The sequence below is a fragment of the Hakea prostrata genome, chromosome 4 (genome assembly GCF_041222555.1).
Source record: "Hakea prostrata isolate BN-2017 chromosome 4, UWA_Hpros_2, whole genome shotgun sequence".
Classification (NCBI taxonomy): Eukaryota; Viridiplantae; Streptophyta; class Magnoliopsida; order Proteales; family Proteaceae; genus Hakea; species Hakea prostrata.
Window position 1 is genome coordinate 19,150,501 of NC_142603.1, and position 19,169 is coordinate 19,169,669.

At 36.6% G+C, this 19,169-nt stretch overlaps 1 long non-coding RNA gene across 1 annotated transcript in view; it reads left to right on the forward strand.

Moving 5' to 3' along the window:
• The window catches only part of LOC149018349 (uncharacterized), a 38,378-nt gene that overhangs the window by 4,074 nt on the left and 15,135 nt on the right, over positions 1–19,169 (forward strand). Inside the window, exons 5-9 of the long non-coding RNA XR_016172934.1 lie at positions 1,720–2,651; positions 3,921–4,003; positions 5,664–5,749; positions 15,963–17,571; positions 17,730–17,849. This is a non-coding gene — a long non-coding RNA (uncharacterized LOC149018349). The remainder of the gene's footprint in view (positions 1–1,719; positions 2,652–3,920; positions 4,004–5,663; positions 5,750–15,962; positions 17,572–17,729; positions 17,850–19,169) is intronic.

Consider the following 19,169-nt stretch of genomic DNA (forward strand, 5'->3'; position numbering starts at 1 on the left):
TAATGAGGGGTCAAATATTAACATCTACTCATTTTTCTACTTTGTGCTTTATTGATATTTGAACTCTCTTCAAATTGGTATATACATGTAGGTGACATTCTACCAGGTTGCCCTTGGGGTGGACCATCTAATGGATCATATTTGCCATATTCCCATGTGGTTTCCTTGTCAAGGCGACAAGACACACCTAATCAAGAACACCTTGTCTGCTAGGTATCACCTAATCATTGCAAAATACCTAGCTACTGATGGACGGTTTGTCTCATTTATTATTCATCACCTATGGTACTCCTTGTAGCCATAGTACTGATTTTCTTGCTTAGTGCGTCCTATGGATATTATATTGGAACTTTTAGCTTCCATGACAAGTAATTTAATTCAAATCCTAGTATATTGGTTCGGACTTTCTATTTATTGCATCCATCTAAGAAATCTACATATCCTAAGACTATTAGTTTAGTAGTTTCTACTCGTGCTCTTAAAGACTGGGTACATTTTTTTCTTAGGAATTAGTGTGATTGCGCAAGCGATGTGAACGCGATTTTAGGGTTAGGGTTCCTAGGATGGTTTCCCTAAAATTGAGGGTTAGCCCAAATTGTTCCAGCAAATGAGCCTAAAATATTATGGGATGTTTGTGGACCTCTAAAGAAGTTGTGCGAGGTTCTAGAGACAAGTTAGGAATGATATGGGTTGGTCTGATATAGATGTGAATTGTAGGGAAGGCCAAGGAGATAAAATTGGTATCTCCTGGTTGATAGGGAAAAGTTATGGTTTTACCAAATTCCTATGGGATGATCTAAAGGGATAAAATTGATCCTAGGATTCATAGGAGAATAGAAGGGATAATTTGATTTTTTTTTTTTTTTTTGTAAGGTTTAGGGAAGAGTCTAGGAATATTGGAAAAGGTTTGGATAAAAAATTGGTGGGTTCTTGGATGGATCTTTGGCGATCTTTTTAAAACTTCTCTTCTTCCTTTCTTTTCTTTCTTTTGTAATTTTCTTTTCTGTTTTCAGATCTGCCACAAACCAGTAAAGGGGGTAGGAGACTGATAGAGAGAAAGGGATAGGTGAGATGCTGGGAGAAGTGGGGGAGGGGCTGGGAAGTGCTGCAGGGGGTAGGGGAGGGGTTCTAGGGGTGCTGTTTGGGGTTGAGGAGAGGGGAATAAGGGGCTGAGATGGAGGGGGGGGGGGGGGGGGTTTCCAAGGTGCACAAGTGAGGAAACTGCGATGGGGCTGGAGGTGGGGGAAGGGGTTGGGGGTGTTGGTACTTACTTGTTATACTACAATTGAAGGAGAGGCCTGCAGATTTGTTCTAGGGTGATGTTGGGGGTTCAGGAGAGGGGAATAGGGGCTGTAATAAAGTGTGGTGGAGTTCCCCAGGCGAGCACGCGAGAAAAGGGGAGGGGAGGGATTGCAATGGGGCTGGAGGTGGGGGAAGGGGTTGTGGGTTTTGGTACTTGTTTTACTACTGGAGAAGGAGAAGGCGTGCAGATTAAGTTTGGAAGTTGATTGATGACTACAAACAGTATTAATTTTAGGTGGCAAGATTTTTGTTTTATATCATGATATTAATGCTGGTGTAGAACTATCTTTTTGCTTAAACTTACGGTGATATCTTGGATCCTAGAATACCATTATTGGTTTTGTTGCAAGGATAGGCTTTACTTCATTGGACACAACATTCCCTTGTTTCAATCTTCTTCTTATGTTTTATAAAAAGGGTCTCCTTGATGTTTTGATGGGACTATTGCTACATCGTCCGCTGGAAGCATTCATGCTGGTGTTGTGTCAGTTGGGTTGAAATGGTTTTGCAGACTGAGATTGTGGCACAAGACACTGGTTTGATTTCTCTTCCTCCATATTTATCTTGTACTTAATTTTTAGTAATTCGTTGATCTCTTAGTGTTGTTTTCTTCCTATTTTATTTCCATTGCTGTTTCTACAAGAATTCTTTGGTCTCCCTTATGAGAGAAGCCAGTATATAACAGTAAAATGAGAAGACACTATCTTATCTCTTTAGTTCTACTCCCTTTCTTCCCTACTTTGTAGGAGTCTTGTATTTGCTAACAAAATATTATAATTGATTCTTATTATGGGCTTTAAAGTGTTAGAATTTAAAACATACTTTTTGCTCATGGTTGGTTGTGAGTTCTTACATAATTTCAGTTCTTTTTCACATTGCATTATATCATCTCTTTGTTGGATAGGAGGACTAATTGTGTGATCTATGATACATAGTGTTTATACAATTATGTGCAAAGAAACAAATGCATGTTAGACGATTGAGTGCTGGTACAGGGACTAGTTGAGGTCTTGAAGACATTAAACTTATATTTTTTCACCCAATTTTTATTGGATTTTGTAGTTGAACACCTGAATTACAATTTGTTAGTGATATTGAGTGTGTATATTGAACTTGGTTCTTATGCCTCTTCATGATGGCTGAATGTCCTAGGACATGATTTTGAGTGGATATATGTTGCACTGAATGAGTTGATGATTTTTACGATGGTTCTTCTTACTAACTTATGGTGGTGTTTCTCTGGAGCCCTTATTCATTACATTCCTTTTTCTGATGTTAGATCTAATGGTTTGATATGTGGTTTTCAGTCTATATTCCAATGAGCATCAGAATACGATGATATTGGCCAGGTAAGACAGGTTATTGTTGTGAAATATCTGAGTAGGTTTATCACAGTTTGTAAAGTCTTTTTCAACTTTGAGTCAGGTTTGGGATCATGAAACACGTATACAATGATGTCATGCTTTAAAGTTGTCATAGAAATTGAAGAATTGTGGTTTGCTTGAAATTTTGTTGGTGTACTTTGTTTGGATCATTGTTACACTCATCTGTTGTATCATTTTCCTTTTTGTTCCATTAGGAATTTGGATGGGTTTTGATTTAATAGTTGTTTGAATGCCTCAAAGGATGACTTCTCTTCTGCTACTGCTTCAACCCAATTAACCAAGAAAATCCCTGTAGTAATTGGCCCACCCTAGACTTTGTTCTCAGATTTGACATGTTCTTGCTGCCTAACGATTGGAGTGTTGCATGAGCTATTGGTCTGTTTTTCTCTTCCTCATTTATATTTAAATCAAAATAATTATACCTTAATTTTCACATGTAGTGGTTTTGAATATTTCTTAGGTTATTGTATTATGGCGTCTGCCTTAGTGATATCTTGCAACACCCCACCCCCTTCCTATTCCTGTTCAAAAATAGAAAGAAAAAGCTGGGCTTATATATGAGAAAGAATGAGTTTGATTTTCTTTGTTTTCTTACTTTTCCTTCCTTCCTATCGTCATTTATAGACACCTTTCTCAGGCTAAAACAATGAAGCATGTTTCTGATTTCATACTTTGTTAACTCTAATTCTTCTCTAGTAAACGTACTAATCATTCAGGAATTTATTCACATGAATCACATGAGAGCAATAGTTGCAGTTTTTGGCATGCTGCTAAGACTGAGTGATTTTCTGCTACTAATAATAGTACTAACCATGTGGCTGTTTTGAATAACACAAACATATGCACGCATGATAGGTGACCTTACTCCATGTTTACAACTCCAAATGATTTCTTCAAATAAAGTTTATAAGATAATTGGGGTATGCATGCCATAACCATCCTGCTGGTTGGAATTTCCAATGTTGGTAGGTCGGCTCTTGCCAACTCTTTCAAATTGGGCAGAACAAGGCTGTAGGTAAAAAGCCCTTTTATTTTAATCTAGTTTAAGGTAGGGCAACGTTGAAAGCCAAACCCTGTATTCTATATGGGGCAAGGTGAAAAGCTACCCAGCTTACTATTAATTTTACTTTTCTTTTAGCCATGCTAAATTTTGAATTCGGGAATGTCTTATTTTGTGGTTTGTTTTTCTTTGGCTATGTTATTTCATTGGTTTATCACCATTATGGGGAAAAGAGAATTTCAAGAGAACGGAAGGCTAAAGCATGCATAGTGATGAGTCTGGAGTTGGGGAGACTAAAGACGTCAGTAGTTCAAAGGTGAAAAATTTTCTTCTTTAGCTTCCACTGTAAATTATTTTCTTGAACACATAGCAAAAGATGTTTAATGTCTACAACAAACAAACGAAGTTCCTAATACTTATTTCTAAGTAACCCTATTCACACAAGGATGAAGGGGAAACAGAAAGATGCCATGTAAACAAATTGTGATCTAAGGACAACTGGTAAATCTGTAACCAATTTCCATGGATGACCTAGTCTGGAATTCCAAACAAAGTAGTGCTAACTCGTAAGCTGGCTTTGGTTCAGCAAGGATTGCCAGGAAATTTACCATTCTATACAGTATTTCCCCTTCTACATATATATTTTTTGTTTTATTGGTTCTTTAATTATTTAAGGCTTGAATTCTGTGCTAGATTCAAAATTTAACTTTGCTTCAGAATAAATGTTAGTGGTTACATACTTGTAACCAATGTTCCCACCGAATACAGATTTTATTGAATGAAATTTGAGTTTGGTATGCTGCTCTATGTGCATCTTAGAGCCAAGGGTTTGTTCCTAGATATACCCACAACATCTTGGATATCTTAGGAAAATGCAGCAGTAGAACTGTGGATGACACTCCTCACTAGAAAATTATAGGAGCATCACTAAACTTCATCAGACAAGTCCATATGCTAACAATTGATGAGCTTATGAGATCCCACCTAAGCAAGTAGGATGGAAAAATTGTTGATATACAAGACATAATTAAATAGTTATTTTCTTGTCGAATTCTCGTTATTTTCCACCAACTCCCCAATTCACTATTTAACTATTTACTCTATGTTTTATCATTCTTTTTACTGCCTCCTTGCTGGAATAATATGGAGGATATAGACCATCTCTTCTTCACCTACGCCTTCTCCATATCCCTTTGGAGAAAAGCTCTTGTCTTTGTCTGGCCCCCCTCCAAACACTCTTATAGGTTTGCTCGAGGCTGGTTTTGGATCCTGTGATCCTTCCCTGGACCCCCTATTTGTGATTTTTTTGGTAAGTTGGTTTTTGGAGCTTCTGTTCATCATTATACTGGAAGTGAAATCATAGGAGATGGCTGTTCACTTCTAGGTCTTTGGATTTGATTTAGAAAGCTTTAGTTGTCCCTATCCCCCCGTTGTTGACATCCCAAGTAAACGCTTATTTTTTGTTACCTGGGGCCTCACTTCCTTTTTCAGTCAGCCTAGTGGCTAAAAGCTGCCCCCCACCTTTTTTTCTCCTCTCTTGCCCTTAAGGGATTTGGTATTGATAGCTCATTCATCCAAGGAATAAATGATTTGAATGAGAGTGCGTTTCTACCTCTTCTAGAACTTAATATTGCTGGATCTCTATTGCAAATAGAATAATTATCTAAATGTAATATGCTTTGGTTGTCGAAAACATGCTTGGTTTCCTAATGTAAACCTGAGACCATATCCCCATGTACAAACTCAATGATGAGGAGATAGTTGAACAAATAATTGCAATCCTATTCTTGTTTTGAGACTGTCTCCACTACATCAATGATGGCTACCAAGTGTCTCCATGACCATCCAAGAGCAGTTAAATAACTCAGGGTAACTTTATTTCTCCTTCACTCATGATCCAGATTTGCGACAGTTTTCCCACTACTAATGCTTGCTCCCTCAATCATCTTAAATATGATTTTTTTTTAACAATGAAGGACTAAAATGTGGCTATGAGAAAATAGAAAGGACCAGAGATCCAATCACATGGAGTGATCATAAATTGATGGTTTCCATTTGTGAGGTAATCAATTCGACTCTACTACTCCAGTTCTTAGTAAATAGAATCAATTGTTTAAAATTCATCAACCTGTTTTTGAAACTGCAAGATTAGCTACTGTACTTAATGTTGTGCTGAGAAAAACAAGTCAAAAAAAGGAAACTGGAGTTTAAATTGAACTTAAGATTACTTTATTTTGATTTTTGAAATAATATCATATCATGTTATTGGCATATGGTGCTTTATCTCTTTAGTGAAATATTTCTCTGTTCTGGACTGTAATCATGAAACTTGTTATTTAGGTAATCACTTGTACTTACTTTTTGTTATTCATGCATCAACAGATGCTGCAGACTTTTGGTTGGGTAGGCTGGAGAGGTTATTTGCAATTTGTTCCTCACAGCGAGTCAAATGCCTTCTCTGAATAGTTTATGATATGTGGGTAATATCACCCATCTTAAAGAAAGCTAGTTTGTCATATGATTCTGGGTTTGGTTAGTCTTGTAGTGACTTCCTGTATTGATGTATTCTCTGCTGAGATGGTTTGTCCTAGTATAACTTCAGGGCGTCATAGCGATAGCAAATGATAAACAAGGAAGCTATCATTATGGAGTTTAAAATTTACTCTATTCAGAACTAAGCCTGCATGCCATTATCTCTCTTGAAATCTACTCTCTTCAGAAGTTTGTTGCTATACCAGATATCAGATTGCTCTGGTTCATTCTTCATTAGGTCTTACAATGTAATAGTTGCCATAATTGAGAGAACTGGTAGGATAGTTTGACTCTATCAAGAGAGCTCTCTCAAATTGGAATAAGTTCAGCATCCTTTTTTCAAAGGAGAAAAAAAAAAAAAAAAAAGATTGAAGAAGGAACAAGCTCATGAATTGCAATTAAATCATTCATGTACTTGACTTGTTACGTTATACATAAGGTGTTAAACTGTTCCTGAAATTATGGAACAGTGTCTGATCATGTTCTTTGAGCTTGTTGAGCCATAAGTTATCCAAACCTGGGTTTGAACACAATATTGCATTAATTGTAAGGCTAATAGGGTTTGAATAATGTGTAGCCCAAAATTTCTCATTAAGTTAACACAATCTGGGTTGTATTGAAGAGTGGGTTATACATTTGTAAGAGCACCCAACTAGAGCCTTGATTTCTGGATAATCAATAAAGCAGCTGTAGTCTATGGAATTGATTCTACAACATGTCATCAGAGTCTATGAACTGCATACACCAAGAATTCTGTCATTAAGATAACTAAGCCTTCAAGTAATGATTTAACAAGTGTAGGATAAAGCCCATCTTGCTGGTTTTCAGCTCCAATTACTTGAGTCACATAACTGTTAAAATGAGTTAATATATAAATACATTTTCAGTGATTTCGTAATTGTATAGGGGATCAATTTTTACTATTTAAGCTTTACATCTGAATGGTAAATAACACTGCAATGATTTCTGGATATGCCAATCTCCTCAAAGTTGCATCATTAAGTACCATGGTAGTTTATCTTGTATGTGAAATGGTGGATAAGGGTTTTTGGATTGAACCCCCTGTGTTATGAAATTGCCATTAATTCCTAATAGAAGGCCAGGCACAGGGATAAAAGAACAGACTAGGAAGGAAAAATCTTAAAAAGTCTGCATTTGTCTACAACAACAAGAAGCCTTGTCGCAACTAAATGGGGACGGCTAAATGGATCCTTGCCTTCCAATCAGGTCTATTTGATGCCATACTAGATAAAGCGCCTAAGCTACACATATCATTTCTCACTACTCCTCTTAAGGTTATCTAAGCTCTTAGGTTGCCCCTAATTCTTCTACTTCTTTCAATCTAGATTGAATCACTTCTCTGTATAGGGGCACTTAGGGGCCTCTGTTGAATGTGGCTGCATTTGTTTGTGGTCCTATAATTCATGGAAAAGTTGTTCTTCGATTGGTCTACAGATGTGAATCAAATGCTCATTTTCCCCCAAAGGAAAGGGTGCGTTCCTTAAGGTACATCTTTCTTGTAGTGGCAGGACACCAATCCAAATTACTTTAAAATTTGTTTAACCTAAGATTATTTTACAAGTTCTTTATTTCTTGACAGTTAACTTTATATCTTGATATTGTCTATCCAGTTTATTGAACTCCTATAAGTCGGTGACTGATGAGGTAGAAGTTTCTCTTTACTAGGATTATTTTCTATTATTTGCAATGCTTTGCTACTTCAGCTGCTCTCTTTATGTTTATTCCCAACCAAAAAATTTGGACTTATCTGCTAGTTATTGGCTACCTTAGCACAAACATGCAGGAACTGTAGAAAGATTTGGAGAAATAGCCCGGTAGATTTTTTCAAGATTAGGTTTACTGAAAAAGGGAATTTATTTTTTGACTTTCTGTTATGGCATTTTCCCACCTGTTGGTGAATATGTATTTGCTTTTTAATTTTGTCTTTTTGTCCAGTGTGGGCATTGAAGTACAAATGATGAATTGAATCCAACCTGTATGTTATCTCCCTCAGGTGGATACAAGGAGTTACTGCAGGACTTTGACATATAGTTTTAATTTCTACTGAAGAAGTTGTGTATGCATTTGGCGGAATCAATTTGGGCAACTGTGTAACGGTGCTGATCAAGCTGAGGTAAATTCTTAGACATGCAGAAGTGGTACTTGTTTTCCTTTAATGAGGGGTCAAATATTAACATCCACTCATTTTGGTACTTTGTGCTTTATTGATATTTGAACTCTCTTCAAATTGGTATATACATGTAGGTGATATTCTACTAGGTTGCCCTTGCAGTGGACCATCTAATGGATCATATTTGCCATATTCCCATGTGGCTTCCATGTCAAGGCGACAAGACACACCTAATTAAGAACACCTTGTCTGCTAGGTATCACCTAATCAATGCAAAATAACTAGCTACTGATGGATGGTTGGTCTCATTTCTTATTCATCACCTTGGGTACTCCTTGTAGCCATAGTACCGATTTTCTTGCTTGGTGCATCCTATGGATATTATATAGGAGCTTTTAGCTGCAATGACAAGTAATTTAATTCAAATCCTATTATATTGGTTCGGACTTTTTATTTATTGCATCCATCTAAGAAATCTACAAATCCTAAGACTATTAGTTTAGTAGTTTCTACCTGTGCTATTAAAGACTATGTACTTTTTTTTGTTAGGAATTTGTGTGATTAGGCAAGCGATGCGAACCCGATTTTAGGGTTAGGGTTCCTAGGATGGTTTCCCTAAAATTGAGGGTTCACCCAAATTGTTCCAGCAAATAAGCCTAAAATTTTATGGGATGTTTGTGGACCTCTAAAGAAGTTATGGGTGGTCTGATATAGATGTGAATTGTAGGGAAGGGAAATTGGTATCTCCAGGGTTGATAGGGAAAAGTTAGGGTTTTACCAAATTCCTCTAGGATGATCTAGAGGGATAAAATTGATCTAGTATTCGTAGGAGAATAGAAGGGATAATTTGATTTGTTTTTGGTAAGGTTTAGGGAAGAGTCTAGGAATATTGGAAATGGTTTGGATGAAAAATTGGTGGTTTCTTGGATGGATCTTGGGCAATCTTTTTAAAACTTCTCTTCTTCCTTTCTTTTTTTTGTTCTTTTCTGTTTTCAGATCTGCCACAAGCCAGTAAAGGGGGTTGGAAACTGTGATAGAGAGAAAGGGATAGGTTGGCTGCTGGGTAGGGGAGAAGTGGGGGAGGGGCTGGGAAGTGCTGCAGGGGGTAGGGGAAGGGTTCTAGGGTGCTGTTTGGGGTTGAGGAAAGGGGAATAAGGGGCTGAAATGGAGGGGTTGGGGTTTCCAAGGTTCACAAGAGAGGAAACTGTGATGGGGCTGGAGGTGGGGGAAGGGGCTGGGGGTGTTGGTAATTACTTGTTTTACTACAAGAGATGGAGAAGGCTTGCAGATTTGTTCTAGGGTGATGTTGGGGGTTAAGGAGAGGGGAATAGGGGCTGTAATGAAGGGTGGTGGAGTTTACTAGGTGAACACGAGAGAAAAGGGGAGGGGTTCTAGGGTGCTGTTTGGTGTTGAGGAGAGGGGAATAAGGGGCTGAGATGGAGGGGGTGGGGTTTCCACGGTGCACACGTGAGGAAACTGCGATGGGGCTGGAGGTGGGGGAAGGGGCTGGGGGTGTTGGTACTTACTTGTTTTGCTACAAGAGAAGGATATGGCTTGCAGATTTGTTCTAGGGTGATGGTGGGGGTTAAGGAGAGGGGAATAGGGGCTGTAATGAAGGGTGGTGGTGTTTCCTAGGTGAGCACGAGAGAAAAGGGGAGGCGAGGGACTGCAATGGGGCTGGAGGTGGGGGAAGGTGCTGTGGGTCTTGGTACTTGTTTTATTACTGGAGAAGCAGAAGGCATGCAGATTTGTTGAAGAAGGCTACTGTAAGTTGAATCAAAACTCTCAAATCAGCCCTGGCGCTCCCAAAGAGAACCAAGACCTATTTTTCCGCAAACAATATTCAATCTTATTCAATGCAGCTAAGTTTTACAAAGATAGAATGGCTTACTTATATAGCCTTACATCAAAAGAAAGAACTTAAGAAACCAATTGGGATACTCATGTGGATTCAACCAAAACTTTAAAACCAACTGAACTAGGGTTTCCTTTATAAGTTAGGACACCCTTCTACAACTAAATATCAATCTCTAAATTACTCTTCTTGATATAAAGGACTTAATTTACTATAAGAGTCGTATTGAAAGACTCCTTAGGACTCGAAAACCAACCACTAGTTCAAACTAAGACTTTAAAACAAAACAGGACTCTGAAAATTAAAACTAAATTTCTGAAGTTAAAATTCATAGCTAATTAGGGCTAAAAATTGACCAAAATGCCCTTTATTGGGATTTGGCCCGCCTTAGCTGTGCCTCCTTGGTGGGCATTGGGGTCCACAAAGGGTTTCAGCCAGGGGCTGACTGTTCTACTCTTCCTACTAAGGTTACAAGAGATCTTTTTCTTGGGTTGCTTTTCTTCTAGCATAGGCTCTTGAAATAGCTCAAGGATCGTTCTTTCTTCTTCCTTTTCTTTTCTTTTTTTATTTTTTTATTTTTTATTTTTATTTTTTTGGGTGTATAGACTTTATCAAGACTTTTGGATGCCCCAAGTTCAGAAATTTCTTCTGGAGCTCGCCATAGTGCTGTAATTGCAGGTGTCATCTAACTATTTGGCATGGGCATTATTCCTAGTACAGATTTTGATATTTTCTGTACACAACCTATGTGAATCTTGTTTCTCCCACTCAATATGGGAGACAAATCTTCCACTAACATAATAGCACTTCTTACATAAATTGTTTACTTCTACTTAATTTTTGCCTCTGTCCCTACCAAAATCAGTGGAATGGAACCAAAATTTATCATGGACTAATCTGATTTCTTATTAGTTTTACGCTTTTCCTTTTGGTTTCCTTAGTTCCCAAGTGTGTATATTTTGCTAAAACAGTTCCTTGGATGAGTTTACCTCTCAAAGTGGTTTCATCAAGTGGGTGGATATACTCTCATCTCGGACATGGTTATGAACATTTTGCGGTATTTTACCTAAGGTTAAATGAGGGTTCTTTCTATAGTATTGTTAAACTTGAATCATATGTGATTCTTCAATCTTGTTTATTTCAATCCTGATTGGCTATGCTATATTTTGCATTGCAACATGTTATTTGTTTGTCTATATGGGGCCCAATTTTTTAATTTATGAAGTTTAGTGATTTCATATTTATGTCCAAAGCTTTGGTTGACCAGATTGACTGGTGCATGGTTAGTGAGTCTTACTAAGGTAGTCTTCTTGAGGACATAAAAAGTCATCCTTGTTTCTACATTTTAAATTAGACTTAGATGGGGAATATGATTTGTAATTGGAAAAATGATCTTAAAGCTTGTGTTGATCCAGTGACTCTATTTCCTGTTAGTGTTTGTGTTTGGAATCCTGACTATCTTGCAAGTAAAGGGTAGGAAAGGTAGAAGTGTAACACCTTAGAGTTCAACAAAGGGTTTTCTTCTAAATTTTGACAGGATGTTCCTTTTTTTTTTGTTTACCTACAAATTAATTTTGGTTGTCATTCTAAAGCTATATTATTTGGACTTTTACTGTTTGTAGTATTAATTCCACTACTTCTTTAAGAAGATATGGAATTGGGAACATTCATTCTTCTACCATGGTCAGTGAAGGTTTTCCCACCAAAGTGGATATGCCTATTGAAATTGATGAGCACACTGCACATCCCGAAGTCAAAAGGGATGGACAGATTGAAAAGGAAAAGAATGCAATGATGAATACACCGGAGGGTCTGGTGAAGGAATTGAAAATGAAAAACAGAATCTGATTTTATATTTTCTGGCTTATGACTGAAGAATGAGTTACGTTTACTCTTTCACTTCTACTTTTTGTTTTGTAAATGGTTCTGATGTGGAATGCACCTTCAGTTTGATGTTTGTTTACATTTATTCAATATCATTTAAGTTTTTAGTTTTGGTTTCAAAGTCTATTGGTTTTTATAGCCGTTTTAAGTTATTGCATGTGCCTCATGTGATACTTTTCCTGTTTCCTCTTCATTGTTCTCGTCCTTCACACTACAATTCTTTTCTTCTCTCCCTTTTGGTTGGAATTTTCTCATCATTTGGATCACATGTAGTTTCTCACTTCTTGAAGAACTGTTTGAATATCATGTCATTTCTATTTGAACAGTTAGGTGAATCAGGTTTCAATTTCTATCTGCTACTATGATTTCTCTGTGGACTGTTCAATCCTATTGATGTTATAGTTGGCAATTATAGGCTGGGTGATGCCCTTATTAGTCATTGAAGGTCAGATGTGTGTGAGACAACATACTTTGTGAGATTTTAGGACCTAATTGTTCAGTACATGATGCTCACATTGATAATTTTGATGTGTGTAGGGATCCTATGTTTGGAAATTGATTAATGACCACAAACAGTATTAATTTTAGCTTGAAAGATTTTTGTTTTATATTGTGATATTAATGCTGGTGTACAACTATCTTTTTGCTTAAACTTAGGGTTATATCTTGGATCCTAAAATACCATTATTGGTTTTGTTGCAAGGATAGGTTTTGCTTCATTGGACGTGACATTCCCATGCGTCAATCTTCTTCTTAAGTTTAAAAAAAAGGGTCTCCTTGATGTTTTGATGGGACTATTGCTACATCGTCCATTGGAAGCATTGATGCTGGTGTTTTGTCGGTTGGGTTGAAATGGTTTTGCAGAATGAGATTGTGGCACAAGACACTGGTTTGATTTCTCTTCCTCCATATTTATCTAGTACTTAATTTTTAGTAATTCTTTTGATCTCTTAGTATTGTTTCTTCCAATTTTATTTCCATTGTTGTTTCTACAGGAATTCATTGGTCTCCCTTACAAGAGAAGCCAGTATATAACAGTAAAAATGAGAAGACCCTATCTTATCTCTTTAGTTTTACTCCCATCCTTCCCTACTTTGTGAGAGTCTTGTATTTGTTAACAAAATATTTATAATTGATTCTTATTTTGGGCTTTAAAGTGTTAGGAATTAAAACATACTTTTTGCTCATGGTTGGTTGTGAGTTCTTACATAAGTTCAGTTCTTTTTCACATTGCATTATATCATCTCTTTGTTGGATAGGAGGACTAATTATGTGATCTATGATACATAGTGTTTATACAATTATGTGCAAAGAAACAAACGCATGTTAGACGATTGAGTGCATGGTGCAAAGACTAATTGAGGTCTTGAAGACATTAAACTTATATTTTTTTTCCCTAATTTTTTAATGGATTTTGTAGTTGAACACTTGGACTACAATTTGTTAGTGATATAGAGTGCGTATATTGAGCTTGCTTCTTATTCCTCTTCATGATGGCTGCTTGTCCTAGGACATGATTTTGAGTGGATATATGTTGCACTGAATGAGTTAATAATTTATACGATGGTTCTTCTTACTAACTTATGGTTATGTTCTGCTGGAGCCCTTATTCATTACGTTCCTTTTTCTGATGTTAGATCTAATGGTTTGATATGTGGTTTTGAGTCTATATTCTGATGAGAATCAGAATATGATATATTGGCAAGGTTTGACAAGTTATTGTTTGTGAAATATCTGTTTAGGTTTACCTCTGTTTGTAAAGATATTTTTCAGCTTTGAGTCAGGTTTGGGATCATGAAACACGTATACAATGATGTCATGCTTTTAAGTTGTCATAGAAATTGAAGAATTGTGGTTTGCTTGAAATTTTGTTGGTGTACTTGTTTGGATCATTGTTACACTCACCTGTTGTGTCATTTGCCTTTTTGTTCCATTAGGAATTCGGATGGGTTTTGATGTAATTATTTTTTGAATGCTACAAAGGATTCCTTCTCTTCTGCTACTGCTTCACCCCAATTAACCAAGAAAATCCCTTTAGCAATTGGCCCACCCTAGACTTTTTTCTCGGATTTGACATGTTCTTGCTGCCTGACGATTGGATTGTTGCATGAGCTACTGGTCTGTTTTTCTCTTCCTCATTTATTCGTTTAAATCAAAATAATTATACCTTAATTTTCACATGTAGTGGTTTTGAATATTTCTTATGTTATTATATTATGGCATCTGCCTTAGTGATATCTTGCAACCCCCCACCCCCTTCCTATTCCTGTTCAAAAATAGAAAGAAAAAAGCTGGGCTTATATATGAGAAAGAATGAGTTTGATTTTCTTTGTTTCCTTACTTTTCCTTCCTTCCTATCGTAAATATGGACACCTTTCTCAGGCTAAAACAATGAAGCATGTTTCTGATTTCATACTTTGTTAACTCTAATTTGTCTCTAATAAACGTACTAATCAATCAGGAATTTATTCACATGAATCACAGAAATTTAAAGTTTTATAATTTTTTTACAAGCTCGAGTAAGAGAATTGAACAGGTTTGGTCAGCCTAGGCATAAGATAACCATGATGCTGGTTAGAATTCCCAATGTTGCTAAGTCGGCTCTTGCCAACTCTCTCCATCCTGTTGGGCCGAATAGTGCTGCAGAAAAACTACTACATTTAATATTCTTTATTTAACCATGCAAAGTTCTGAATTTGGGAATGTCTCCTTTTGTGGATTATTGTTCTTTAGCTGCATTATTTCCTTTGTTTCCCCCCCCCCCCAGATTATACATATTTTATTGCCACCTAGGCAACTGGGATGGAAAAATTATTGATATCCAAGACAAAACTAAGGAAGTACTTTCTATTTGAAGATATAATACTCTTCCTTCCTTTATTCTAGTTCTACTTATTTTGTACTAACTTCTTGATTCACTTTCTAACTGTTTACTTTTGGATTTAGTAAATGATTTAAGTCGTTGGACTTAATTTGGAAAACTATCTACTTTATGTTTTACCAATCTTTTTACTGCCTCCTTGCTAGAATGGTATGGAGGATATAAACCCATCTATTTTCACCTACCCCTTCTTCTCCCTTTGGAGAGAATCCCTTGCCTATGTTTGGCCCCACTCCTGATGCTCTTTTGGATTTGCTTTGGACTGGTTTTGGATCTTGAGATCCTTTCTTAGACTCTGTAATGGTGATCTTGTTAGTAAGTTGGCTCTTGGATTCATTATTGTGGGAACAAAATCTTAAGAGATAGGACCTCAAATTCTAGGTCCTTGGACTCAATTTGGAAAGCCATCTACTTGTCTCATGGAGCTCTAGTTGTCCCTATCCACCTGTTTAGACATCCCTTGGAAAGGCTTATTGTTGTTACCCGGAACATAGCCTCCTGTTTTCAGCCTAGAAGCTAAGGGCTGCCCCCTCTTTCTTCCTCCACATTTTTTTCCTCCTCTTTTACCCTTTGGGGTTATTGGTAATGATATTTCATTCATCCAAAAAATAGAGCTTTATATCATTTGGTCCCTATTACAAAGAGAATAATAATTTAAATAGAATGTATTTTGGTTGTGGTTTCATTTGAATTAACTATGCTATGAAAACATGCTTGGTTTCCAAATGAAAACTGGAGACCATAACCCCAAGTACAAACTCTAGAGGAGATAGTTGATCAAATAATTGCAATCCTTAATTCTTGTTACGAGACTTTCTCCCCTCCATCAATTATGGCTATCAAGTATCTCCATGACCATCCAAGAGCACTTCAAGAACTCAGGGTAACTTCATTACTCCACTCATGATCCAGATTTCTGACAGTTTTCCCACTATTATTCCTTTGCTTCCTTAATTATCTTAAATATGAAACGTTTTTTTGTTACATTTCAGGAGCAACATTTGGCCATTAGAAAAGAGAAAGGACTAGAGATCCAATCACATGGAGAGATCATAAGTCGATGGATCTAATTTATGTGGTAATCGATATTACTCTACTGCACCTGTTCTTAGTAAGTAGAATGAAGATATTAAAACTTTGTAACATGTTCTTGATGCAGTTGATTTTTGAAACTACAAGATTTGCTACTATACTTAATGTTATGCTTAGGAGAACTTCTCAAGAAATTGAACTGAAAGGTGTGAAAATTGAATGAAAGATTACTTCGTTTTGATTTTTGAATAATATCATATCATGTTATTGGCATTTGGCGGTTTATCTCTGTAGTGAAATATTTTTCTGTTCTTAGACTTTAACCACGAAGCTAGTTATTTAGTCATTCATTATAGTTACTTTTTGTTATTGACGCATCAACATTTGCTGGAGGCTATTGGTTAGGGACTTTATAGGCTGGTGAGGTTATTTGCCAATTGCTCCTTGTAGTGAGTCAAATGCCTTCTCTGAAAAGAGTTTATGATATGTAGGAATTATAGTGAGCTTATATCATCTATCTTGAAGAAAGATAGTTTGGCATTATGATTTTTGGTTTGGTCAGTCTTATAGTGACTTCCTGTAGTGGTGTATTCTTTGCTGAGATGGTTAATCGAGAAATAACTTCAGGGCTTCATAGGGATAGCAAATGATAAACAAGGAAGCTATCATTACAGAGTTTGGAAAAAAATTCTTAGGTTTGTATCAATTGATGCCGGAGAAAAGAAATCATTGTGGACAAACCTGGCAAAATATGGCAGCCTTTTTCAGTAGAGCCTTGAGAGTCTGAGACTGAGGTGGGCTGAGGGAGGATTTATGTGCCCTGTTGCTGATACAACCAGGAAAATCTGTGTAAGTTGGCAAATGCAACTCAATTGAATTGGGCTACATATTATTGTGCTAGGCTTCAGCATAAATAATGTAGATGGTCAAAATTACATTTTTGAGATTTTGGTTCATCTTCTCTCACTTTTTCTCCATCCTTCTTTACTTTCTTTCTATTGTATTTCAATATGAATATGGGTTAGACATTAAAAATGTGCAGAAAAGAAGGCCTAGCATTCTCATAATGTTTTGTTTTATAGCATTGAATTCCTTAAAGGAATAGCAAAAAGGTACTCAGTGCTTTCAAACTGCATGAACCAGAGTTCTGAAGTTCTACAAAATTTTCTCCCCATAAGTTAGGCATATGGTGTGCTTGAGTTTCCTAAAGGTACACCTTTCTTTGTTTAGTATGGACACTAAATCCAAATTACTTTAAAATTTGTTTAACCTAGGATTATTTTACAAGTTTTTTCTTTCTCTCTTTCTTGACAGTTAACTTTATATCTTGATATTGTCTTTCCAGTTTATTGAACTCCTATAAGTTGGTGACTGATAAGGTAGATGTTTCTCATTACTAGGATTATTTTCTATTATTTGCAATGCTTTGTTACTTCAGCTGCTCTCTTTATGTTTATTCCCAACTGAAAAATTTGGACTTATCTGCTGGTTATTGGCTACCTTAGCACAAACATGCAGGAACTGTAGAAAGATATGGAGAAAAAGCCCAGTAGATTTTTCAAGATTAAGGTTACTGAAAAAGGGAATTTATTTTTTGACTTTTCTTTTATGCATTTTTCCACATGTTGGTGAAGTTGTATTCACATTTTAATTTTGTATTTTTGTCCAGTGGGGGCATTGAGGTAAAAATGATGAATTGAATCCTACCTGTATGTTATCTCCTTCAGGTGGATACAAGGAGTTTCTGCAGGACTTTGACATATAGTTGGGATTACTACTGAAGAAGTTGTATATGCATTTGGTGGAATCAATTTGGGCAGCTGTGTAACGGTGCTGATCAAGCTGAGGTAAATTCTTAGACATGAAGAAGTGTGAATTTTTTTCCATTCATATCAACTCAACAGAAAATAAAAGAACTCTTTGTTGCTAGCTAAAAGAATATGCTTTCTCAGGCATGGCAGAACTGTGTTGCACAAGTAAGGCCTTGGTGATTGGTTGTGTTTTGCTCATTGGAGTAAAGCATCTATGGGCATAACCAAATAATTTTTCCTGTTGTATGTAAAAGTTGATATAAGAATCATATTTTCGCAATGTACTGATACCAAACTTCAAAATAATATATGGACTGACGGTTACAAAGGCATATCTATCACCTGATTTATTAACTAAGTGACAAATCGTGAATTTAATTTTTGGGAAAAAGGAACTTTATATTTCGTTCTCCAAGAGTTACAATTTGTTTGGGTTTAATGAGGGGTCAAATATTAACATCCACTCGTTTTGCTACTTCGTGCTTTATTGATATTTGAACTCTCTTCAAATTGGTATATACATGTAGTAGACATTCTACCAGGTTGCCCATGGAGTGGACCATCTAATGGATTATATTTGCCATATTCCCATGTGGTTTCCATATCAAGGCGACAAGACACACCTAATCAAGAACACCTTGTCTGCCAGGTATCACCTAATCATTGCAAAATACCTAGCTACTGATGGATGGTTGGTCTCATTTCTTATTCATCTCCTTTGTACTCCTTGTAGCCATAGTACTGATTTCCTTGTTTAGTGCATCCTATGGATACTATATAGGAACTTTTAGCTGCCATGACAAGTAATTTAATTCAAATCATAGTATATTGGTTCGGACTTTCTATTTATTGCATCCATCTATGAAATCTTCAAATCCTAAGACTGTTAGTTTAGTAGTTTCAACCTGTGCTCTTAAAGATTAGGAATTAGTGTGATTGCGAAAGTGATGCGAACCTGATTTTAGGGTTAGGGTTCCTAGGATGGTTTCCCTAAAATTGAGGGTTCGCCCAAATTCTGCCAGCAAATAAGCCTAAAATATTATGGGATGTTGGTGGACTTCTAAAGAAGTTGTTGGAGGATCCTGGAGACAAGTTAGGAATGATATGGGTTGGTCTGATATAGATGTGAATTGTAGGGAGGGCCAAGGAGATAAAATTGGTATCTCCTGGGTTGATAGGGAAAAGTTAGGGTTTTACCAAATTCCTCTAGGATGATCTAGGGGGACAAAATTGATCCTAGGAGTCGTAGGAGAAGAGAAGGGATAATTTGATTTTTTTTTTTTTTTGGTAACGTTTAGGGAAGAGTCTAGGAATATTGGAAAAGGTTTGGATAAAAAATTGGTGTGTTCTTGGTTG